Raw genomic sequence first — 24,509 nt, forward strand, 5'->3', positions numbered from 1 at the left:
AACTTTATATATGGGCAAGATGCATGGGCTATAGAACTTATAAGTAAGATCAGTATATGCAGCATCCTACAAGCATTTTATAAAGCCAAAACAATAAATATATTCTTATCATCATAACATCTGATATCTCTTTTGACAATGCTAACACACAACTAAGCAAGACCGGTTTTCAGCTATGCATTTAGAAGTGTTCAGTGGGGGCTTTGGCATGAGCTGGCACCTGGTCTGCCGGTGTCACATTTGCTGCTACTCACTTTCCTGTGTTTTTTCTAGTGTAGAGCTGTAGGCTAAATAGTTGATTTTACAAGATTTTTATGGAATTTCTTACCAGAATTCATTTAGAACATTTTTGGGACCTTTTGATTTTTTAAGTCACATTTCACTTAATCAAAACAGAAAAAACAGAAGAATACTGTAACTTAGTGTCTTGTAAAAACTATGCAGTGAGTAAAAGCTGATTTCATTGTTTCTGCCAGAAGTGGACATGGGAGAGCAGCTATCTTTGCAAATGTTTTCAGTGACTTATTAGGTTCCAGAAGCGGCTACTGCTCTATTTAGGGAAGATAGACAGATCAATATAGATATATAATACACATATGCAGTGAATAGGGCACTAGGATTTAGGAGACCTGGGTTATAATACTGGACATGCTTTATAACCTTGGATAAGTCATTTCACCTCTCTGTAAAATGGAGATGAAAATTACCTTCCTTTGTCAAGTATCAGAAGGGTAGCTGTGTTAGTCTGGATCTGTAAAAGCAGCAAAGAGTCCTGTGGCACCTTATAGACTAACAGACATATTAGAGCATAAGCTTTCGTGGGTGAATACCTACTTTGTCTGATGCATGTCAAGCATGCACTTCCTTTGTCAAGTGCTTCGAAATCTTTGGATTAAAAACTCTTTACTGGGTTTTGGATTAGGTCACTATAGTTCATAGAGGTCTGAACCAGGACCTTTAAGAGCTGTACATATTATTAGCCTTTACATACACATGTTTCACATTTGGTAGAATAGAAGACTGTGATTGCAGCTGATAGTAGGAGGAGTAGGGCAGAGTGCATTCCAGATTGTGGGGCTATTTTATAAGTGATGAAGAATGGTGAATGCAATATGGCCAAAGCATGTGTGGACAGTAGGAAGGAAGGGTAAACCAGGGTATTGGGGCATGGTAAAAGACCACAAAAATATAGATGCATATCCAGAGAACCCACAAGCAGCTGTACTCCACCTGACATTAATATTGGCTTTATTTAACAACTTCTTTAATTATTAGGAAGTATTTGTAACCAATGTATTCAGGGCCTGACTGTTATGCTATGACTTGTACTTTATTCTGAGAGTAATCCTGGCTTCATTGGGACTACTCTTGGCATAACGTAGAGCTCAGCATGATTAAGGGTGGAAGAATTGTGTGCTAAATTACTAGATGATAAATTCGGGGAAAGTAAGGGGATCTTGCAAACATAAGTGGGGACAGTCATGGCAAAGGATTCCTTCCCACCCTGGTTTATGTTCCATGAACTGGGTTATAGAAAGCCCTACGCTACTCTTATTTTGTGAAATTATTATATGCCCTGGAAAGGGAAGACTTTCTACAATTTGGCCATTTGCCCAAACTACCTTACTGGCTAGAGGCAAACAGCACAGAGCCAGGGGAAAACTCAAGCAGTAATTGGACCCAAAAGAAAGAGGTAAATCACTTGTCCACAGTGTGCATAACATTTTAGCAAAGTTTAGGTTTTAAAATAATTCTTGTGACACTTCAGTTTATTTTAAACATATTTTTAACTTTGATCTTAAAGCTAAGCAGATTGTTTTAAAATACTATAAAACTAGGGCATCAAATTCTCTGCTGACCTAAATGAACAAAACAGCACTGAAGTAAATACAGCTGCACCTATTTTCATCAGCAGAGAATTTAGCCCAGGATTTCTAGGAGAGAGCTGCAGGTTAAAAATCTATTGGATATCATCTTTATGTATCCTTTTGGCTTATAATATCTAAACAGAGCCTAACACCAAGAGTTTTTTTCCTTAGATAAGTCAGTGGGCCTACTGCCTTCATAATAAGCTTTTGCATGATTGGGGTCTTGGAGATAAAGTGGTAAATGGTGATGGTTTACTACTCTTCCTCTTTGATCTCTCTGATAGATTTTTGGGGGTTGTCTCCCCCACCCCTTTCTCAGGATCTGATGCAATACCCATTGATGTAAATGGAAACACTTCTTTCTATTTCAGTGGGCATTATACTAGACCACAAGATATTTAATATTGCAGGATTCTGGAATAACTGGACAACATTTAAGGTTTTGCCTGTCATTAAGTTCCACTCCCATTTTGGAAGCTGCCTTTTGAGATGGTGTTTGCAAGGCATAACATATGCTGATGTTCAATATTTATAGTAGAAGTCATTAGGATGTTAATATTTGCCAGGCCATTATCACACAATAACCTAACCGTGTTCTTAACACTGAGGGCCACATAAGTACCTATATAAAAATCATTGTGTGATAATTCATGACAAATGTTGACTTTTTTCTAATGAGGATCATTGCATCTTACCTTGACTTTAGGACAGTTTGAATAATGAGAAAAATCTATCTTCTAGCTTTATTCCCATCTTTATGGTGATAGCTCTTTGAGTCTTCCTTCTCCATTCCAGTCTGTTAGAAATCAGTTCCTCAGAAACTCTGCAACTAATCAAATCCTTTTGTATAACATCCACCCACTTAGTTTTGATTCTTCCAACCCTTCTCTTGCCTTCCAATTCTAAGTTTAACACCCTTTTTCCTATATATTCTTCCAATCTTCTTTTCACATGCACAAGCCATCTAAATGTGGATTCCCTCAGCTTTTCTGTAATTGGTACCACTTTATGCTTCCCCTAAGTTGTGTGTTCTGGACACTGTCCATCCATATAACTCCAAGCATCCGTCTTAACATTGTCATTTCCACTGTATTCAAGATCTGCTCCTATCTCTTCCTCAGTGCCTAGCATCTGGAGCCAAAAGTGCACAGATCACTCTGCTCACTTCTCTCCATTTAGTCCATACTTTTCCTATTCTGCATAAGTTCATCACTGAACTTTCAGCATTACCCTGTACTTTCAATTTCTCTGTAGTGTGGTAACAGCACCCTCACGCACGTCCTGGACAAGTCTGATTTAGTCCTCAGGTATCTGTTTCATTCTCATACACCACAAGATGATTTCTCTGGGAACATGGTTATAAGCCTTCTGAAGATCAATGAATACTATTTGCAGGGATTTTCCTCTTTTGTTTCTATTTTTTTTTTTTTTTTTTTTTTTTGCACAAGCAATCTTAGAGCAGATATAACATCCATTGTTGACTTGCCTGGCATGCACCCAAATTGATTATCAATGATTACTTTTCTTCACAGTATGTTATCAATTACTTTTTCAGAGTTTCATCATATATTTCATGAGTTTAATGCCAGGGCAGTTACCATAGTCTTGCATGTCTCCTTTTCTCTTAAATATTGGTACTAATGTGCTCTTTCTCCAGGCATCAGGAAATTGCTCAATCCTCATGCTGAAAGTAAACAATTGTGTCAATATGTTCACCTCTACTTCTACTGGTATGTCATTGGGGCTGCAATTTTTCTTATTTTTCATGTTGTACAATGCTTCTGCAACTTTTTCTTCTAGGACTGGTGCCACCAGATCCTGGCTTGGTTTTATAATTTGGCTGGTTCTCTTGGATTCACTTAATTCATAAGATTTCAAATTAATTTTTCTTGTTCCTTAATCTGATTCTTATTGATTAATGTATTTCCAATTTCATCTTTAATGACTGAAATCTCACCGATGCCTTTAGTTCTCTTATTGTAGTATTTGCCAGTCTATGTACTTGTTTCTCACCCTCTTTCATTTCAAGATGGGAATAGAAGTTTTCCATGACTTTAGCCGTAGCAGCTGCCACCTCTTTCTTCACTATCTTTTTTGGCTTTTTAATGCTTCTGAAAATCCTGCTGTTGAAGTGCCACTTGCCAAAGTTTTAAAACACTTTTTCTTCTCCTTCACGGCCTCTTTGGGGAAAAAGCCTCTTGCTTTTTTCATCAGGAAGGCTCTTTGCACATTCTTGAATTCTGCTTGCAATATGATTCCACAATTGGCTTGTATTTTCTCTTAATCCTTCTACACAGATCTTCTCGAACATTTTACTTTTAAACTCCTTGTTAACTTCATTAATTTTCCACCACTTGGTTGCCTGTACTGCTTTTAGACCATTTTTTCTTACATACAATATGTGTCCATAGTCAAAAACCATCATGCTATGCTGCATTGCAATACTTTCCTCTGGGATGACCTTTCAATTTTTGGTTTTTCAGCTCAGCTTGGTTTATAAGAAAATAATCTAGCTGTGCTCTTATACTGTCAGTCTTACAGGTAATCATAGTTTCTTTCTCTTTGGCGAAAAATGAATGAATGGCAACCAAATCATATGTCTTGGCTTTCTTGTTCCTCTGTCCATATCCATAGTTGTCATGGTACCTTTTGAAGCCTTTGCCATCTCTCCCCATGTGACCGTCAAGTTTGGCTCCTTCATTCTTTATCCCTCTCTGTATAACATTGCCCATTTCCCCCCAGAAATCATCTTTTTTTCTTGTTTGTGACATCCCTCTTGCGGTGCATATGCACATATAACATACTACATTTTCAAGAGCTAATTTACCAAAACAACAAGGAGTCTGGTGGCACCTTAAAGACTAATAGATTTATTTGGGCATAAGCTTTCATGGGTTAAAAACCCACTTTTTCAGATGCATGGAGTCCAAATTACAGGTGCAGACATTATTATATTGACAGGTGAAGAGAAGGGAGTTACCTCACAAGTGGAGAACCAGTGTTGACCGGGTCAATTCAATCCGGGTGGATGTAGTGTACACCCAATAATTGATGAGGAGGTGTCAATTCCAGGAGAGGTAAAGAGTGGTTTTTTTTTTGGTTTTTTTTGTGGTGAGCCAGCCACTCCCAGTCCCTATTCAAGCCCAAATTAATGGTGTTAAATTTGCAAATGAATTTTAGTTCTGCAGTTTCTCTTTGAAGTCTGTTTCTGAAGGTTTTTTGTTCAAATATGGCTACTTTTAAATCTGTAAAGTTATCCTGTCATTTGTCCTATCCACAGCTACTACACATTCCCACATCACTTGTCTAAAACCATCTAAACTCCATTTCTCTTTTTCAATGTACCATAGTATAGTAGCTTATGCCTTCCCCAATATCTCTTGCCTTTGCTCCCTTCCATTTGGTATCTTGAAGCAGACAATCTGTACTTTCCTTTTCATCAGCATCTGAGCCAGCTCTGCGCTTCTTCCAGTTAAAGTCTCTGTATTCCAAGATGCCAACCTTTATTTTTGGGACTCTCTTCTTTGATGACACCCAACCAGAATGCTAGGGGTATCCATCTTTGAAGTAGCATTTAGACGAGGGCACTATATTTTGCTTCTGAGGAATCCCCTAGTTATATAGGTCATACGAAGGACTCATTTAATGGATTTCTTTGTAAAGTTTTACAGCTGGTGGCCAGACTGATGCCAGCCCTGCTTTCTCAACCAGGCTTGGGAACGGCTATGGTGGAGTTAATGGGAAAAACTTAGTTACAAATAACTTGTCAATGAGGAAATGCCAAAAATCTCAACACTTTCTTTTTACAAAAATAAAGAAAAAGTTACAAAAATAAAACAAAAGAAACAACAACAACAAATCAAGCTACATAATGAACCAATAACACAATAGTCCAGGGGTATATAACAATGAAGTATCTGTCTGGTGTAATATGTAGAGAATATTTAGGTGATATACAGTTATAGGAATCCAAATATTGCAATTCATAGATCTGAAGGCCATAGGGGACCATTAGATCATCTAATCTAACCACCTATATAACATACAGAATTTCACTGTGAGACTGATAGAGCATATCAACCCTGCACTGGCAACACAGGGGTTAACAAACTGTTGTGGGCCCAAGAGGACACACCCCTTTCCCTTTGCTGGGCATGCTCCTGAGCATATAAAAGGAACATATAAAATTTCATTATGGACTGACTGAAGAGGAGACCAGACATGCACTGCAGGCTCCTGTGAGGGAGCTGGCAAGACTCCAGACTGCCGAGGTCAAGGCCCCTGACTCCTCCGAGGGGAATCAGTCAACTGCAGGGACACTGAGCCACTGCCAGCAGAGAAGATATCCAAGGTGGGCCTAAGGGTAGGAAGCGAACAGAGGATGTGTTTGGGGACATAGAGAACTGAACCCTGCATGCGGGTAATTGATTTCATAGGGCCCTGGGTCAGAACCTAGTATGGCAAGGTGGGCCTGAGTTCCCCTGCACTTCCTGCTAAGAATTGCTATCCTTGGAGTGGGTGGTCCTGTGGACTCTTACTGTTAGGCATTGCTGCCCAGAAAGAAGGTTGCCCTGTGGACTCTTGCTGCTAGGTGCCACAGCGACTGTAGAGAGGGTGACCCCCCCCTTGAATCTCTGCTGACCCCCTTGACAGAGACGAATGATTGAATCTTATTATTGTTGGGTATAATGTCCCTCCAATTTATAAGACAAGAAGATGGAATAAATACAGTGGTCTATATGAAACTCTGTGGTATTTCCAGTACTGAAGGATAATTTTAATAGCTATGGTTAATATGTAAACAATTTCTCTCATCAAAATGTGTGTGCTCAAAGTTGATAACATAAAATGATCAGCACAATTGTTAAAACTAGTTCATTAGGTTTTTTTGAGAGAGAGAGATCAATAAGTTGTTTTTAGAATACTTGGGTTGAACAGCATTCAAACTGCATGTGTCAGTGTACAACTGGAACAGAGGATTTCTGATGTTTTTAGAAGGCTGATTTAGTTAAATGGCATCCTAAGAGTCAGGAAGAGGTGGTTATTACTTGGGCTGAATTATAAAAAGGTCTGTTCACAATGTCTGGATAGAAGGATTTGGAAGTGAATCTTCCCCTTCAAGCTTACCTGAGCATTCACATGCAGTGAATTAGAACCTTGAAGGGGAACCTTCCACAGTCTGACTTGCTTAACTCTCCAGATTCCTGTTCTTCCTGAGTCCTGCTACCTCCACTAACTGAAAATTCAGTTCTAGGACATTTTTGAAGGAGAGTGGGGCTACAGTGGGAAAGCAAGTGGAACTGGCTTACCAACTGCGTAAACAATCCCTGTTGTTGTTCACGAAACTTTAAGATAAGGTTCATAAATCATTAAGCTGAAAGCCCAAGGCTCAAGTCAGTTGGGTTTGCAGATGTAAATATTCTACACAGCTAGAGTTATTAATCCACATAGTAGTTCCCCAAATATGGTGTCTTATCCACAGGAGGATTGGAGAGTTGTGGGAAGGGAGGAATAAGCACCACCACATCTCAGTTACAAGTTTTTAAATTGCCACTGCACTTATGGTGAGAAACAAGGGGTGAATCAGCCACTCCTTTACACCAATGTAAATCAGGTGTAACACTAGTCAATGAAGTTACTCTGGTATAAAAACTGATGTAATTGAGAGAAAAATCTGGCTTGCATGAATCTGGCCTCTTCATGTACAGCACCATGGCATAGGTGCACAATAACATGCTCTTTGCAGGTCTCTGCATACCTACAGCTTCCAAAGAACCTACGTTTTCAGGTGACTATGTGTGGTCTTCCTAATGTCTACATGTGTTCCGAACTATAGAAACATGACAGAATTACAGAGAAAAACCAACTGTCTTTCTACATCTGAGGCCAAACTACTTCTATGGGGTTGGTTTGTCAACTTATGCTCTATAATATTTAAACTTGCATATGATATTGACAGTGTAATTAAGTAGATCAGGAGTAGGGGGAGTTTGGAGTTGTGTGTTTGTTGTTTGGCCCATTTTATTATTTTTATCCAAATATATTGAATCTGCTTGACTTAATTCTGGAAAGGATGTAGTGGGTTTCAGCCTTTCAAATATGGCATGGACAACTAGTTTACTGCACATTAAAAAAATAAAAAATGGGTGGTAAGGGAGAGGGGGCAAGAATACAACAAAATTAAGAGGTGATTTGTCTGTTGCTGTCAGCAGGAAAGATATGCCCATCATCTAATTTCTTGTTACTTGGTGTTTTGGCATATTCCTATACATCTGAATTTGAAGTGTAAATTTCTTGGGATCTAAATGCAATTTAGAAAGTAATTACTATAACCTGACTAAATTTCTTGCTAGAGATTAGAATGCTGCAAACAAGATTCTGAATGCTGCCGCTTGACCCTTTGGGATTGTGATGAAGAAGGGGTGAGGCTAACTAATCTGACAAATCTTGTTACTGAGCCACTGCTCCAAGTGAAAATGAAGCCAATGAAAACACATGTTAATGTTCATTTTATGATTGCATCTACATGATTCTAGGGTGCACGGGTTTGAGGTTTTGTGTGTGAGCTGACTCTTTTATCACAAGAGCAGGAGAATACCATCCAGGCCCATATAACTGCATTCTGCTCTACATGCAACTGCCCTCCAGTACTCTGAGGTTTGTCAGTGAGGAATGCAATGGTCCTCCTTATGTGCAGATTGAGGCATTGTAGCATCAATGCCTTATACTCCGCACTGGTTATCTGTCCTATTTGCTTCCAATTACATTTCAAGCTCTTGGCTACAGTCATGCTTAGGGTAACTGCCCCTCCTATTTCTGGGAATGCTTTTCCTTATGTGAAGTGTGCAAGAGTTCTTAGGAACCCACCATGGTCTAATACTAGTGCTTGAAGCATCTGCAACACTTACCTCTTCAGCAATGGTACATCCAATGCACTTCCAGACACCTAGTGACAGTGCTCAGAGGGACACACTGCTGTGAGGTGTTACAATAAGTACCACAGGTCCTGGGTTTTGTAGGACCAATAGAACTTGTGTGTGACATGGCCTCTCTGCAACTTTTCTCATCACTTTTTAATACCCCTAGGCCCAGCCAGATATTTTGTAGCTACTCACTGGTCCATATTTTCCTGCTGAGACACAAGGGGAGAGGCAGTGGGGTATTTACCATCTCTCTCCCTATTTTACATTTTCAATGCTTCAGGAGCCAAGCTGTTGTGGACTAGATGTTTCTGCTGTTTCTGAGGGATGCTGTTCTGGCAACCCTTGGATGCTGGTTGATACTGCCTACTTCTCGTCCCTGACTCCCCAATTCTCTTCACCTTCAGTTGTTTCTTCTCCTGTATTCTCTCTAACGTTTTTATGATGGTTATGTTGTTGGGGTTGGGGGCAGGGAGTGGAGATGAACTAGAATTGGTCTGTATAGTCCCCTGGATGTGCTTAAACCAGTATGCTGCCACCACTCCTCTCCTCTGCTTATGCTGCTGTGGGAGTGAGAGGTCATCGTATTTTCTCACCCTTTGATGGCTGCTGTTCTGAGGTAGGAATTAAGACACAGTTGTGCATATATGTTTCATAGTGTTCCATTCTGCAACAGCAGACAGTGGAGCTAGTGGTTACTGCTCTGCCACCCTTGTTTGGATTAACACCTGACCCCTGGTGTCAGAAACTCACCACTCAGTTATGAGCTGCTTAATGGGTTATTTCTGATGCCAGAACCCTATTACTAGGAGGATAGTAGGGAGACTAATCTTTAATGGCACCAAATTTCTAGGAGGTGCTTAGAAACTCCAAGGACCAGCCCCATGGAGATGAGCAGTGGGATGGTAAATTGCCTTACCTGCACCTATGTTTGAGTTGTATGCACTTCTGAAATTGCCCCTGGGTCCTTCTGTGGTTGCCAAGCTGTTATATGAAGTCCTTCAACAGAAGCAGTGGAATCCCCTTACTCGAATGTGTGCATGTACTGCACAGTTGGAGGCACTTGGATGCTCTGTGTGGAAGAGCTCATCTGTTAAATTAGCTATTGAAGGACGATTGAATTAGGACAAAAGTTTACTCTTCGTTCTCACTTTTTCTGAGTGGTGGGTCAGTGCCACTATTGAATCATAGAATAACAGAGTTGGAAGGGACCTCTGGAGGCCATCTAGTCCAACCCCCTGCCCAGAGCAGGACCAACCCCAACTAAATCATCCCAGCCAGGGCTTTGTCAAGCCTGACCTTTAAAAACTTCCAAGGAAGGGGATTCCACCACCTCCCTAGGTAACGCATTCCAGTGTTTCACCACTCTCCTAGTGGAAAAAGTTTTTTCCTAATATCCAACCTAAATCTCCCCCACTGCAACTTGAGACCATTATTCCTTGTCCTGTCATCTGCTATCACTGAGAATAGTCTAAATCCATCCTCTTTGGATCCACCTTTCAGGTAGTTAAAAGCAGCTATCAAATCCCCCCTCATTCTTCTCTTCCATAGTCTAAACAATCCCAGTTCCCTCAGCCTTTCTTCATAAGTCATGTGTTCCAGACCCCTAATAATTTTTGTTGCCCTTTGCTGGACTCTCTCCAATTTCTCCACATCCTTCTTGTAGTGTGGGGCCTAAAACTGGACACAGTACTCCAGATGAGGCCTCACCAGTGTCGAATAGAGGGGAACGATCACGTCCCTCAATCTGCTGGCAGTGCCCCTACTTATACACCCCAAAATGCCATTGGCCTTCTTGGCAACAAGGGCACACTGTTGACTCATATCCAGCTTCTCGTCCACTGTCACCCCTAGGTCCTTCTCTGCAGAACTGCTGCCTAGCCATTCGGTCCCTAGTCTGTAGCGGTGCATTGGATTCTTCCGTCCTAAGTGCAGGACTCTGCACTTGTCCTTGTTGAACCTCATCAGATTTCTTTTGGCCCAATCCTCCAATTTGTCTAGGTCCCTCTGTATCTTATCCCTACCCTCCAGCATATCTACCTCTCCTCCCAGTTTAGTGTCCTCTGCAAACTTGCTGAGGGTGCAATCCACACCATCCTCCAGATCATTAATGAAGATATAGAACAAAACCGGCCCCAGGACCGACCCTTGGGGCACTCTGCTAGATACCAGCTGCCAACTAGACATGGAGCCATTGATCACTACCTGTTGAGCCCGACAATCTAGCCAACTTTCTACTTCTATTGAAGGCAAGATGGACAGCAGTACTCATCAGATTAATGACAACTTTTGTACTTTTATGTTCTGCATCCCACTTTCTGATCTCTGGTATGTGTGACAATCAACTGTATGCAGACCAACAGCAACTGGGAGGGGAGCTGAGAAAGAGGGAGCAGAAATGAAGAAAGTGGAAGGGAAGAGTAGAAGCGATAACTGTAATATCTCAATTTTACCAAATGTTGTATTTTTTTCACAAATGCCAACTAGTAATCTGTAAATTAGAAAGAAGTCCAATCTGTGAAGCTCAGTTCTGTTGTTATTTATATTACAATAGCATGGTGATGGGGTATTTATCTCCACACAAGGGAGAACAGATTAAATTAGGTTAATTAACTTGATAGGTTACATAGAATATCAGGGTTGGAAGAGACCTCAGGAGATCATCTAGTCCAACCCCCTGTTCAAAGCAGGACCAGTTCCCAATTTTTGCCCCAAATGGCCCCCTCATGGATTGAACTCACAATCCTGGGTTTAGCAGGCTAATGCTCAAACCACTGAGCTATGCCTTTCCCCCCATCTGTGGAAGAGCCAGATATTAAAAGACTGATTGATGATGGAGCCCAGCTGAGAAAGAATAGGTAGGGCTGGTATAAAGCCAGGAAGTTAGGGCAGTTGGGGAAGTAGTCTGTTGTCATTCTCTGGGAGAAGGGAGGTGTGTTTGGGAGCTATGGAGTTAACTAGTTGGCTGTTATTCCCTGAGAGGAAGGAGTTTGGACTGGTAGACCCAGAGAGTGGGGAGCCAGAAGACCTAGGAAGGAGTCCAGGGAAAGAGCAACAGTGTCAGGGAGAAAACAGACCACAGTTCCTAGATATATGGTCCATGGACTGGAACCCAGAATAGAAGGTGGTCCCTGGTTCCCCTACCAGCCACTGGGGAAAGTGACACAGACTGGGCAGCAGAGCCGAAGACTACCTGGGACAGTTGCCCAGTAGGACTTTCCTACCCTAGAAGGGAAGGACTACAGTGACCTGGTCGGAGGGCCAAGCCACAAAGAGAAAGCACCCTGAGTTGCAGAGAGAGAAGGTGGCAGGGTGCATGAACAAGTAGCAGAAGAGTGTGGCAGACCTAGAAGTAGCTAATCCCCAGAGCAGCCAGGACCAGCTGCCTTAGAGGTGAGTGGATCTCGTTAGACACGGATGAAGACATAATTGCCCAAAGTGTTTCCAGATCCAGAACTTAGTCACAGCTCAGCCTCCCATTACACAGGGAGAATGCCAGGCTGCTTGAGAGTAGAGATGATGTTGCTGATGATATGTAATGTTCAGAGAGGAAATAATATTGAGAACAATCATAGAAATGTAGGGCTAGAAGGGCCCTCAAAATCATCTAGGCCATTCCCTCTCATGCTGAGTTGCAAGTAAACCTAGACTATCCCTAGGATGTGTTGGTACACCTTGTTATGAAAAACCTCCAGTGATGGGGTTTCCACAACCCTCCCTTGGAAGACTATTCTAATACTTAACTATACCTATGTTTAGAAAGCTTTTCCTAATTTAAATCTCCCTTTCTGCGGATTAAGCTAATTAATTCTTGTCCTACCTTCAGTGGAAGTGGAGACCAATTGATCACTGTCACTTTTTTAATAGCCCTTAACATATTTGAAGACTGTTATCTGATCCCCTTCAGTTGTCTTTTCTCAAGAGTAAACATGCCCAGTTTTTGTAACCTTTCCTTACAGGTCAGGATTTATAAATTTTTATAATTTTTGTTGCTGTCCTCTGGACTCTCTCCAATTTGTCCATATATTTTCTAAAGTGTGGCATCCTGAATTGGACTCTATACTCCCAACTGAGGCTTCACCAGTGCTGAATAGAGTGGAACAATTACCTCACATGTCCCAGATCAACATTTCTTTTAATGCAACCCAGAATAATATTAGCATTTTTTGCAACTACATTACATTATTGACTCATATTTAATATGTGATCCACTATAACCACCATATCCTCTTCTTCAGTATTACTGCCTATCCAGTTATTCCACATTTCGTAGTTGTGCATTTGATTTTTCTTTCCTAACTATAGCTCTTTACACTTGTTGTTATTGAATTTCATCTTGTTGATTTCAGACCAATTCTCTAATTTATTAAGGTCAGTTTGAATTCTAATCCTGTTCTCAAAAATTCTTGTAACCCCTTCCAGATTGGTGTCATCCACAAATTTCATAAACATTCTTCCCATTATCCAAGTCATTAGTGAAAATATTCAATAGTACTGGACATAGGACAGACCCATACAGGATTCAGAACCCCAAGAGATATGTCCTCCCAATTTGACGGAAAACCATTGATAACTTCTTTGAGTATATTCTTTCAGCCAGCTGTGAACCCACTTTAGGCAATATGGTCTAAATGAAACTACCTTAGTGTGCTTATGAGAAGGTCATGGGAGGGACTGTATCAAAAGTGTTACTAAAATCAAGATAAATCATGACTGCTGCTTCCCCAACCAATGAGGCCAGTAACCTTGTCAAAGAATGTGAAATGGGAGAGTAAAAGGGTTTGAGATCTGCCCAGTAGCTTTCTTAGGGCCATACACTGCCCTCAGCATCCACACCCAACTCTTCTTGACATAATTAAGATCTCCTCTGCAGAGCCAAGATAGGATGTATCCCTTGATTACTTTCTGAATGTTCTTCTATGAGGCCCTAAAATAGCATTTGTGCATAGATTTAATCTCCCTTTGTTTATGATGTATGTTTTTTAGTGATTTTCACAAAGGTTTGAAAGAGAAGAACTTAGAACCATTGATTTCCTTTGAGCTGCACCTGCTTACAACAAGATTGAGTTTGGCCACATTCTATCCTCACATGCAAGTATGGATCTCTCATTGACTCAGTCATGTCACGACTCCCTATATTACAACTGTACCTCATGGTCTTCTGACCAAACTTTGATCCCTCTAACACTTACCTGGCAGTCCAAAGGGAATAGCAGGCATAACAAACTGAGGATAGGCTTCATTACCACCAAAAAAATAGTGACCGTGAATGACTACATATACATTGTATTTGATTTTTACATTTTGAGATGGCCTTCTTGATGAGTCTTAAAAGCTACACATACAAACCTACATATGTAGACTGAAAACATTAGTGATACCTTAAAAAGTCAGTTTAAAATTGAAAATCTGCTTGTGCTGTGAGCAGTAATTGAGATTGTGTTTTTTGGAGCAGGAAACCCCTGATTTTCTCTTGACATTAAAGGGGAAATAATATCTTTCCAAATGATATTAAATGTGCATATACTCTACATTAATTCAAGATGGCTTGATGCATGGAAAAAAACCTATCCTTTTAAGTGGGATGTTTCATTAAGTGAGTTGATAAGTGGGCTCGACAGTATATTTAAAGTGCTGCTTAATTAATTTCTTCTTGACTGTACAGTGACCTATATTATCACTACAATGCAGTAGAATCTCACTAATTCTCACTAATCACTGAGAGATCCATTTAGGATTACTGAATTAGCAAGTAACTGAACAAGCATAATAACACCTCCTCACACACCTCCACCCCAAAAATTCATTACAGTGTCACAGTGTGTTCTTCGTTTCTTTGTATGAAAAATAAGGTTTAGTTTTAATTATTTGGTACTTCATACTGTACTAGTAAATGTTTGGTGATAGATATTTTTCAGAATAATGAAGTGTTATTGGTAATGAGACTTCACTGCAGCATCTGCTGTTCCATCTTTGCTGAGGAGTGGGTTGAAGTGACTAGTCTATATATTTTTTTTCTTTTTTGTGAGACTTAGTGTTTCTGTGTTGGCAAAATGTGAACTAACAAGTTTCTGTTGTAAGTTTGGCCAAATTCTGCACTCTTTTTACATGCGTGCCAGCCTGTTCACTCAATGGAATAGTATCTGGCTGGTGAATTTTGCCCATATGCTCAGGGTTCAGCTGATTGCCATTTTGGGGTTGGGAAGGAATTTTCTTCCAGGGCAGATTGGAAGAGGCCCTGGGGGTTTTTCACCTTCCTCTGTAGCACGGGTCACTTGCTTGAGGATTCTCTGCTCCTTGAAGTCTTTAAAACCACTATTTGAGGACTTCAGTAGCTCAGACATAGGTGAGAGGTTTTTCGCAGGAGTGAGTGGGTGAGATTCTGTGGCCTGCGTTGTGCAGGAGGTCGGACTAGATGATCATAATGGTCCCTTCTGACCTAAATATCTATGAATCTATAAGTAGATCAGGTATAACTGGAAGCAGAATTTGAAATTTGTATTTTTGTTTTAATTTATTATTTTTTGGTTGTTCTTACTTAAGCACCATTTTGTTAGAGAAGTAAAAAAAAGCGCTTTGTAATATGCAGGAAACAGAGACAAACAGTGATGACTTGAAGCTAGAGCTAGTGTATAGGTTAGAAAAGACAGAAACGTCTGTGTATATGACCAAGAATAACTCTTTCCATAAAACTTGCCTAGATATGAAAGTGTGAAATTGACCCCTGTACAGAGATCCAGCCCAAGGCCTATTCACCACTTAAGAACTCAAGCCTCAAAGGGAATTTAAATAGCGTAAAGAGCTTGTGCTGTGTCTGCTCAGGGCCAAAACAGTGCAAATACCTCTGCAGGTACTGCATGCAACAAAGCTGAAACCACTACTGCACCTTATTATAGGAGGAGCTGTTATTGGCCCCTGTATTTAGGTTGCCTAATGCTTTTTCCATTATAAAAGGATCCTAATGACCTTTTCTTTGAAAAGCATTCACTGTTTGCAGCAGGCCTTTAATATTCTGCAGGGGAAATTGCCTCCAACTCTGTAAGTGCTTTTTGTTTATCCCATGACATTTCATTCAGTTAGCAGTGTTGTGAAGTGTTAAAAAAAAAATCCACCACCATTTGCCATCTCTCCCTTGTATTCTCAGGAACACTTAAGCAGACTGCCCAAAATAATGAACATTCGAAAGAGACTGGCCCTGTCACCACCAAAATAGCAGCAAACTCTGTCAGCACAGCTGAAGTGGGAGGGTGGGGCAGAGAGCCTAGCTGGACTTCCCCTGACGCCTCTCCCTCTTGGACTGAGTATATGGGCCCCTGTGCCCTGTTTTCTTCCACCCACCTTTCCTCACCTCACCTCCGGGGGCAACACATGGGGCAGAAGCTTCCCCAATTCATGAGTGTAGGAGGGGGAGACAGAGAGAGAGAGAGGGAGAACACGCTGAGTGAGGCTCTCCCAGATCTCACACCCCTTCTTGGAGCACTACATGGGCAGGAACTGTCACCTCCTGGGATATTTCACCTCACCACACCCAAACCAAGAACATGGTATCAGGATTCTGTAAATGGCAAAGGATCTTGCAGAAGTAGCTTGTAACTGAACTCGTTTAAATAAAAATGATCTCATTATTATGCCAGATCCTGAAAATTTAAGGAAGGCAGCATTTTCCAGCAAAAGTGAGCTTTTCAGGCATTATCATCCTGAGGACCCGAAGGAAAAAAAAAACAGTGAAAAGTCTGAAAAGTCCTTTTCATTAATTTTGTAAACTTTGGGCCTGATTCCACAGTTGCCAACTTTCACGTGGTAAATAGGCACCCCGACTTTCACAATAAGCCAAAAATCAAGCTAATCCCATTTCAAAACAAGCCAGTCCCTAAGATCCCCAACACTCTGTGACTAGATGCTCCTGGTGTGCAGTGTGGGACTTTGATGGGCCCACTGTGCACCACTGACTCTCTTCCCCCATTGCCCCTAGAATCATAGAATATTAGAGTTGAAAGAGACCTCAGGACGTCATCAATCCTATCCCCTGCTTAAAGCAGGACCAACACCAACAAAATCATCCCAGTCAAGGCTTTGTCAAGCCAAAAACCTCTAAGCATGGAGATTCCACCACCTCCCTAGGTAACCCACTCCAGTGTTTCACCACCCTCCTACTGAAATAGTAGGTTTCAGAGTAGCAGCCGTGTTGGTCTGTATCTGCAAAAAGAAAAGGAGTACTTGTGGCACCTTAGAGACTAACACATTTATTTGAGCATAAGCTTTTGTGAGCTACAGCTCACTTCATTGGATGCAAAAACCAGTTGGAGAACACTTCGTTCTCTTTGGTCATTCGATTACAGACCTAAAAGTTGCAATTCTTCAACAAAAAAACTTCAAAAACAGACTCCAATGAGACTGCTTAATTGGAATTAATTTGCAAACTGGATACAATTAACTTAGGCTTGAATAAAGACTGGGAGTGGATGGGTCATTACACAAAGTAAAACTATTTCCCCATGTTTATTCCCCCTACACTGTTCCTCAGATGTTCTTGTCAACTGCAGGAAATGGCCCACCTTGATCATCACTACAAAAGGCTTTTTTTCTCTCCTGCTGGTAATAGCTCACCTTAAGCGATCACTCTCATTACAGTGTGTATGGTAACACCCATTGTTTCATGTTCTCTGTGTATGTAAATCTCCCCACTGTATTTTCCACTGAATGCATCCAATGAAGTGAGCTGTAGCTCAAGAAAGGTTATGCTCAGATAAATTTGTTAGTCTCTAAGGTGCCACAAGTACTCCTTTTCTTTTTTCTAGTGAAATAGTGTTTCCTAATATCCAACCTAGACCTTCCCCACTGCAACTTGAGACCATTGCTTCTTGTTCTGTCATCTTTCACCACTGAGACCAGCCTAGCTCCGTCCTCTTTGGAACCCCACTTCAGGTAGTTGAAGGCTGCTATCAAATCCCACCTCACTCTTCTCTTCTGCTATCTAAATAACCCCAGTTCCCTCATCCTCTTTGTAAGTCATGTGCCCCAGCCCCCTAATCATTTTCATTGCCTTCTGCTGGACTCTCTCCAACTTGTCCACATCCTTTCTGTAGTGGGGGGACCAAAACTGGATGCAATACTCTAGGTGTGGCCTCACCAGTGCCAAATAGAGGGGAATAATCACTTCCCTCGATCTGCTGGCAATGCTCCTACTAATATCGCCCTGTCAAGGTTCCTTCCCCACTCTGAACTCTAGGGTACAGATGTGGGGACCTGCATGAAAACCTCCTAAGCTTACTTTCACCAGCTTAGGTTAAAACTTCCCCAAGGTACAAATTAATTTTACCCGTTGCCTTGGAATTTCCACTGCCACCACCAAACTTTAACTGGGTTTAATGGGAAACGAAGTTTGGACACGTCTTTGCCCCCAAAATCCTCCCAACCCTTGCACTCCACTTCCTGGGGAAGGTTTGGTAAAAATCCTCACCAATTTGCATAGGTGACCACAGACCCAAACCCTTGGATCTGAGAACAATGAAAAAGCATTCAGTTTTCTTACAAGAAGACTTTTAATAGAAGTAAAGGAATCACCTCTGTAAAATCAGGATGGTAAATACCTTACAGGGTAATTAGATTCAAAACATAGAGAATCCCTCTAGGCAAAACCTGAAGTTACAAAAAAGACACACAGACAGAAATAGTCATTCTATTCAGCACAGTTCTTTTCTCAGCCATTTAAAGAAATCATAATCTAACGCATACCTAGCTAGATTACTTACTAAAAGTTCTAAGACTCCATTCCTGTTCTATCCCCGGCAAAAGCAGCATATAGACAGACACACAGACCCTTTGTTTCTCTCCCTCCTCCCAGCTTTTGAAAGTATCTGGTCTCCTCATTGGTCATTTTGGTCAGGTGCCAGCGAGGTTACCTTTAGCTTCTTCACCCTTTACAGGTGAGAGGATTTTTCCTCTGGCCAGGAGGGATTTTAAAGGGGTTTACCCTTCTCTTTATATTTATGACAAGCCCAATATGCCATTGGTCTTCTTGGCAATGAGGGTACGCTGCTGACTCATATCCAGCTTCTTATCCACTGTAATCTCCAGGTCCTTTTCTGCAGAACTACTGCTTAGCCAGTCGATCCCCGGCCTGTAGCAGTTCATGGGATTCTTCCTTCCTAAGTGCAGGACTCTGCACTTGTCCTTGTTGAACCTCATCAGATTTCTTTTGGCCCAATCCTCTAATTTGTCTAGGTCACTCTGGATCCTCTCCCTACCCTCCAGCGTATCTACCTCTCCTCCCAGTTTAGTGTCATCTACGAACTTGCTGAGGGTGCAATTAATCCCATCATCCGGATCATTGATAAAAATGTTGAACAAAACCGGCCCCAGGACTGGCCCCTGCTTGCCCCGCCTTGCACCTGCTTGCCGGGATCTTATAAAAAAAAAAAGCAACAAGTTACAACCAGCAACAAGGTACAAGCCCAACAAGCTACAAGCCAAAAACTAGCCAACAAGTAACTCATAAGCCAATGAAGCCAAAAACAAGCCCAATTTCTGCGTTTTTTTTCCATGGGTTTGGCATGTCTGCCTGATTCTCTTGTCAGTTATCAGTACACAGTCCAGTAGTGCTAATAACATCCGGTACTCCTGACTTACACCAAAATATGCCAAAAAGAAAATCTGAGCCATTGTGGATATGTACCTAAGCAAAAGACCTTTTAAAGGTGCTTTTTTAGGTTGGTGGTACTTCATGAACTATGAGAAATGCTATGCAAATAGGGACAAATATTAATGTCAAATTTTCCTGTTTCTTCAGAAGTCTTCCATCTGTGCAATTATAGTGTGACAGTCATGGAGGGCGCAGCTGTGCAATACCTTTAGTGTGGTATTTTAGGTGTACATTTCAGTCTTAAAATCTGAAGTATGCAATTATAACTGCTGGCTAATACTTCAGTTTTCTGCACATATTTTGCTCAAATTTTTAAATTTGCTTTGACCATATTCATGGCCTTCTAGCATTTACTTTCACAAACATTCACACAGTTGCCTATTGTACTGGAACGAATGTTTCTTGAAAACAGGGTTACAGGCATGAATATTCACAAAACCCCAATTTTAAAAGTGCACGTGTAATTTTTCACACAGGAAATAAGCAATACCATGTGATCAGAGCCAGTCACAACTAAACACCTGGAGTATCAAATATTACAGAAAACTAGGGAGGGTGAGATTCTGTGCTGGGGTTTAAGACCTCACAGCCCAGGGGAACGGGCCAGATGGACAAGCAGGTTTTAAGCCTCCTATGTTTCTGTCTGATTCGGGCCTGCTTCAAGTGCAGAAACAGCCACAATATAACTTTAGGAGGCTCTAGGGGGCTGCCTACATTATGGCAGCCTGTCCCCAGCTTCCTATGGGTGGCAGAGTTGCCCAAAATCTCTGTAGCACTGCTTGCTGTGGCCTGACCTTCAGCATGCTCCCTATCCCTGGGTTTGCTGAGAGGGAGGGCTTTTGGAGGACAGCCTACAGCTTCCTTCCTTAGCTCCTGTGCTGGGGAATTCTCCCCTGTCCACAGGCAGGGCTTTAAAGGTCTTTTTATTCTGCTCCATCCCTTTATGCCTGGTATAAATGGGCCAAATTTAGAGTGAGTATCTCACCCTTAGCCATTTTTGTAACGTTTGGGATTGATTATTAACATACTGATCTAATAGTTTTGATTAACATTCAAGTTTGGGCAGATATTTCATAAGCAGAAAGGGTAAGTGTCAGATTGTGCTACCTCTACACATGCTGAAATGTACTTCACTCAAGAAGTAGTCCTTCTGAAACCAGTTGGACCACTTGCAGAGTAATGTATTATTCAGTGTGAGTGACAGTGTCAGAATGTGGCCTAATTTGTTGGATAAATTGGTAGCAAATTATTCCCTATAAATACAAATCAAGGAAGAACCATAATTCTGATCTAGCCCTGAAGAACCCCTACAGTCTACACTTATGCCTGCGAAGGATGGAAGCATGGAGCAGTTCAAACATAGGCAGAATACAGAACAATAAGGAATGTACTTTTCAAACCACTCCCTCTTTGTCGGCTTTCAAAATTAACAACAAAATCTCCTGGAAATCATTTAGCCAGGGCCAGTTCCGTCACTTCCTCTCTTTGTTTTTTGTTTTTGTTTTTTTAAGTTTGCTCTAGGCTTGCTGTCTCCAAATATAAAAGACTCACTCTTCCCCCCCCCCGACCCCTAAATATTTTAGGGATAGAGCTGGAACAACAGAGTGTACTCTAAAGGTTGGGATTGTAATTTGAAAGGTACGGGCTCGCTGATTAGTGGAACACTAACACTACTTCATAGAATATCATGGTTGGAAGGGACCTCAGGAGGTCATCCAGTCCAACCCCTGCCCAAAGCAGGACCGATCCCCAATTATATCATCCCAGCCAGGACTTTGTTAAGCCTGACCTTAAAAACTTCTAAGGAAGGAGATTCTGCCACCTCCCTAGGTAACGCATTCCAGTGTTTCACCACCCTCCTAGTGAAAAAGTTTTTCCTAATATCCAACCTAAATCTCCCCCACTGCAACTTGAGACCATTACTCCTTGTTCTGTCATCTGCTACCACTGAGAACAGTCTAGAGCCATCCTCTTTGGAACCCCCTTTCAGGTAGTTGAAAGCAGCTATCAAATCCCCCCTCGTTCTTCTCTTCTGATGATTAAACATCCCTAGTTCCCTCAGCATCTCCTCATAAGTCATGTGTTCCAGTCCCCTAATCATTTTTGTTGCCCTCCGCTGGACTCTTTCCAATTTATCCACATCCTTCTTGTAGCGTGGGGCCCAAAACTGGACACAGTACTCTAGGTGAGGCCTCACCACTGTTGAATAGAGGGGAACGATCACGTCCCTCGATCTGCTGGCAATGCCCCTACTTCTACATCCCAAAATGCCATTGGCCTTCTTGGCAACAAGGGCACACTGTTGACTCATATCCAGCTTCTCGTCCACTGTAACCCCTAGGTCCTTCTCTGCAGAACTGCTGCCTAGCCATTCGGTCCCTAGTCTGTAGTGGTGCATTGGATTCTTCCGTCCTAAGTGCAGGACTCTGCACTTGTCCTTGTTGAACCTCATCAGATTTCTTTTGGCCCAATCCTCCAATTTGTCTAGGTCCCTCTGTATCCTATCTCTACCCTCCAGCGTATCTACCTCTCCTCCCAGTTTAGTGTCATCTGCAGACTTGCTGAGGGTGCAATCCACACCATCCTCCAGATCATATATGAAGATATTGAACAAAACCGGCCCAGGACCAACCCTTGGGGCACTCCACTTGATACCGGCTGCCAACTAGACATGGAGCCATTGATCACTACCCATTGAGCCCGACAATCTAGCCAGCTTTCTATCCACCTTATAGTCCATTCATCCAGCCCATACTTCTTTAACTTGCTGGCAAGAATACTGTGGGAGACCGTGTCAAAAGCTTTGCTAAAGTCAAGGAACAACATGTCCACTGCTTTCCCTTCAACCACAGAACCAGTTGTCTCATCATAGAAGGCAATTAGATTAGTCAGGCATGACTTGCCCTTGGTGAATCCATGCTGACTGTTCCTGATCACTTTCCTCTCCTCTAAGTGCTTCAGAATTGATTCCTTGAGGATCTGCTCCATGATTTTTCCAGGGACTGAGGTGAGGCTGACTGGCCTGTAGTTCCCAGGATCCTCCTTTTTCCCTTTTTTAAAGATGGGCACTACATTAGCCTTTTTCCAGTGTGTTGCTCTTCAGTGTGAATAAAATAAAAAAAATCAGACTGAACACAGATACCTTGTCACCTGTGTGAGCTACTATCTGAAGCATTATAATGAGAGGAGAACTGAGCTGCAGGGGAGATGTTCTAGGAGCTTTCATTATGTTTCATGCATCAGACTGTAGTTCTGTTGTCAGGGAAACCACTTCTCCTATCTCTATGTTCTCAATAGCTGCCACTGTAGCATCCAATAGATTGCAATAAGGACACAACATAAAAGAGGAGTTCTGATAATACATTATTAAATCACTTTAAATTAATATTTATAGCAGGGATTTGTTTAGTTAGGTATTAAAGGAGCTGTGATATCCACCTCCCTCCAGGTGAGTCAGCCGCCTGCTTTCTCTGATGAAAGATGCAAAATATGGTACCTTTAATAAAAAAAAGAAAGAAAGAAAGAAAAGACTCTAGCTTTTGTTCTAAAGTTTTCAAAATCATGCTACTATGAAAGTTTTAAAGGGTAGATAATCAACTTATTATTAGAAATGAACCATCACAAAGATGCCTCCCCAGTTGGGGGAGGTCATGTAATATCCTCAGAGGGTGTGGTAGCATTGTTAGGAACTGGAGATTGGGATGGGGTACTGACTTGCTCTAAAACCTTGTACAAATTACTTTGCTCCCATTTTCAAGACGTTCACTAATGTTAGGTGGCTCATTTTGAGTGCTTCCCTTCAGATGCCTGTTGCTGCCGAAGTATGGACACCCAAGTCTGAGGTCTCTAGCTCTAATGGCTATTCTTGAAAATTCAGGCCCTAAGGCCTGATGTTTTCAGTACCCACAACTCCAGTTGAAATCAGTGGGAGCTCTGGGCATTCACCACTTCTGGAAGTTAGGCTCCAGGTGCTTTCAGCTGTCCACCAAAGCACTGAGACACCCGTCATTAATGGATATGTCTGAAAATCTAAGCCTTACTCAATTCGGTACCTCAGTCCATGTATCTATAATATGGCACAAATAATGTTTATGAAGCTTGCTTAATTGCTGTTTGTAATGTTTTTGGAGATTTATAGATCAGAGATTCTATAGAAATCCAAAATATCTTCCTTATGAAATTAGAATGACTTTTTTTTCCAAAGGGCAAGTCCATATAGTGTATGCGCTCAAATATGCATATTGTGAGGTATGCTCATGCCCAAAACTGAACATGCAATCTTGTGTGAGAATTTTTGAACACTTGACCTACTATCCCTGAAATGGGGGATTTCAAGAACAGTCCTGAACTATCAGCATTTAACACTGGAATATACATTTCTAGTAGTATTTCAAAAAGAAATGAAACTTAACTTGACTCTATTCCACTGGAGACAGCACAGTTCGCAAACTACCCAAACACAACATAGCCTTCCAAAGACGCCAAAAAATACCACACATATATCATTAAACTGCTCACCCATTATTGATATGTATATTTTATATGCCTTGTTTTCTTCTTTGAATATTAATTAGCAAGCTTCAAAGACAGCCACATTAGACTTTCTCTACTTACTTATATTAGTACAGGTGTTCAAAATAGAGTATTCCTCACAAGGTAGAGAGGGAAACTGTAAATAAACATACATCTTTTTCTGAGTATTGTAACTGGACTACTGAAATAGGTAAATAGATCTATGTAAGCTGAATAAGTGGGTGGGTGGGTGGGTGGGGGGATTTTATCCTTCAACTGAGTAAGACAAGGGCATTGTATAGCCATAGCAATCTGAAAATGCCATCATTCAGTAGCCCCAGGAGCCTTACTACAGCATAGCCTTTCACTTCCTGGGAGGGACAGCTTGATGTTTTTAGGCTACATACTCAACCCTTTAGCCCACTTACTAGAGAAGCTGAAGACTTTGGTCCTTAACAAAGGGTGCCCTTCCAAAAAAACTCCTTTTCCATTCTTCAAGGGCCTGATCCAAATTCACTGAAATAACCAGGAGTCTTTCCATTGACTTAAGTAGGATTTAGATCAAGC

Source organism: Lepidochelys kempii, chromosome 1 (genome assembly GCF_965140285.1).
Source record: "Lepidochelys kempii isolate rLepKem1 chromosome 1, rLepKem1.hap1, whole genome shotgun sequence".
NCBI classification, from domain to species: Eukaryota; Metazoa; Chordata; order Testudines; family Cheloniidae; genus Lepidochelys; species Lepidochelys kempii.